At 23.2% G+C, this 2,500-nt stretch overlaps 1 protein-coding gene across 12 annotated transcripts in view; it reads left to right on the top strand.

The window, feature by feature from the left end:
• The window catches only part of LOC137615324 (homeotic protein ultrabithorax-like), a 1,252,187-nt gene that overhangs the window by 817,097 nt on the left and 432,590 nt on the right, over window positions 1-2,500 (top strand). The window lies entirely within an intron of this gene.

Below are 2,500 nucleotides of genomic sequence, written 5' to 3'. Positions count from 1 at the left end.
GAGATAACTGGCCGACCTTTGTCCTGTTGTCTCTAGCCGTTCCATTTTATAGGCGCTTTACTGTTCAATATATAGGCTATATATACTGTATGTGTATATATATAATATATATGTATATATATATATATACATAACATATATATACACATACATATACATACATATATATATATATATATATATATATATATATATATATATATGTATACTGTATATATGTATATATATACGCACGTGTGTGTGTAATTATGGAAAGGGGAAAGTTTTTTTACCATCTTCTTAATCAACCCATTATTTTTATAACTTTTATGCTATTAAAATACTAGTGCAAAATGTATATAAGTAAGCAAAAATCATTCATCTATCAAGTCCAATATCTTAAGAATATACTATATTGTTTACCTCCCGCAATAACCTTGTTTATTTGAAGCAGCTGAAATGTTTTATGAAATATTTATACAAATATAAATGTACTCATTTTCTCAGCATTAATTTAATTTTAACATTACTCTAATAAGCCTACTTTAGTTATTCTTGATATTGTATATTAACAAGGATAATTTTCTTTGAAATAATTATTTGAAAATTTATATTGTTTGTAATAGTACCATTTTTTAGATATTCTGAAATAGTTTGCTTAAATGAATTGGAAGAGAAAGATGGTCTTTTTGCAGTGAACCTCGAAACCACGGCGGCCTTTTGTACATGTTTTAACGAACTATAAAATGTGAATGTTAAATTTAATAAAGCAGAATTGTTTATAACCTTAATGGTGTACTCCATATATATATATATATATATATATATATATATATATATATATATATATATATATATATATATGTGTGTATATATATATGTATATATATATGTATGTATGTATGCATGTATATATGTGTGTGTGATTGTGTATATTGAAAGACACAGTAAATCTTCAATCTTCCCTATTTGATAAAAGTAGTTTATAATCTGCCCTCGTGAAATTCTTATGCTTAGCGGATTTGGTGATGCAAATGGGGCTTGAAAATGATAATAAGAATAAGCAACGAAGGAAAAAAGATTAAAGTGTGAAAGCTAGGAATGTTGTAAGGGTACGCAGCAAATGCATTTATTTTTCTGTTATGTATATTTTTATATTTGTTCATATATATTTCCTATAATGAAAATATGTGTGTATATATATATATATATATATATATATATATATATATCTATATATATATATATATATATATATATATATATATATATATATATATATATATATATATATATATATATATATATATATATATATATATATATATATATATATATATATATATATATATATATATATATATATATATATATATATATATATATATATATATATATATATATATATATATATATATATATATATATATATATATATATATATATATATATATATACACATATATATATACACATATATATATGCACATCCGAACAATATATTTATAATCTAATATCATGATATGATGTGAATTATTTACAAGTAAAATGGAGGTGGATAGTGTAGATATACAGTATATCTGCTTCAGTATGGATGGGGAATGTAATTAGTAAATATACTGTGGTTTATAGGCCTACTGTTAGTTAAAGAAGAGCCTTTCATGAACATGACAAATTATAGAACTCGGGGAAATTGGGAGAAGGGTATATGGCGCCCACAAGTTTCTTTTTTGAATCATTAAGTAATTTTATGTGTACCGCCTTCATCTTTTTAAGCCATTTTAAACTATTTAGGAAATTTCATAAAAAAAATTTCCTTTTTTCCTTTGAACGGTAATGACACCACTCGATACGAGTAAGGAAGAGTCCTCCATACGTTAATATTTGTTTTCGTATTTTTTTTAGACAATTCATAAAAGTACATTTCATTTGGTTCCTTTTTAAGAACCAGTGTTTTGTTTAATTCGACTCCTTTTTGGTCAAAGATTTACGGAAACTCTTTGTTCAGGTCCAAGTTCCATTACACTTTAATATTCATTGTTTTACATTTTAGATATTTTTTCTTTATTTCTATTAACAATACTAGTTCATAGTTCACAGTGTATGTTTTATTTTAACAATGTTTGATTTATTGTATGATTAAGCCTAATTTTACAGCTTTTGAATGTGTCTTAATTTCTACAAATGTAAAATAAGTAACATCAGTTGAATATAATTTTTTAGATTGAAAATTAATAATTGAAGAGTTCTGAGATTTTCATTTACACAGACATTAGTTGCATGTCTACATTGATTTTTTTCAATTAAATAAAAAAATCCCATTTTCTATGTTCGTTTCCTTGTAAAACTGTCAATCAATATTAGAATTTCTGTTAAAATATCTGTAATGAAAAGTTTTTTATTATCTAAATTTGTTTTAAGAGTTTATTTTCCTTATATATATAAATAATAATATTTAAGAAATTTTCTTCGCTTTATAGTTGTAGAAATGATGATGCTTTTATTATTCTTAGGCTGTTAG

This window comes from Palaemon carinicauda, chromosome 21 (assembly GCF_036898095.1).
Source record: "Palaemon carinicauda isolate YSFRI2023 chromosome 21, ASM3689809v2, whole genome shotgun sequence".
In the NCBI taxonomy this organism is placed as follows: domain Eukaryota; kingdom Metazoa; phylum Arthropoda; class Malacostraca; order Decapoda; family Palaemonidae; genus Palaemon; species Palaemon carinicauda.
Note: the sequence above shows the minus strand (reverse complement) of the source record. Positions and strands in the feature narration are given on the sequence as shown.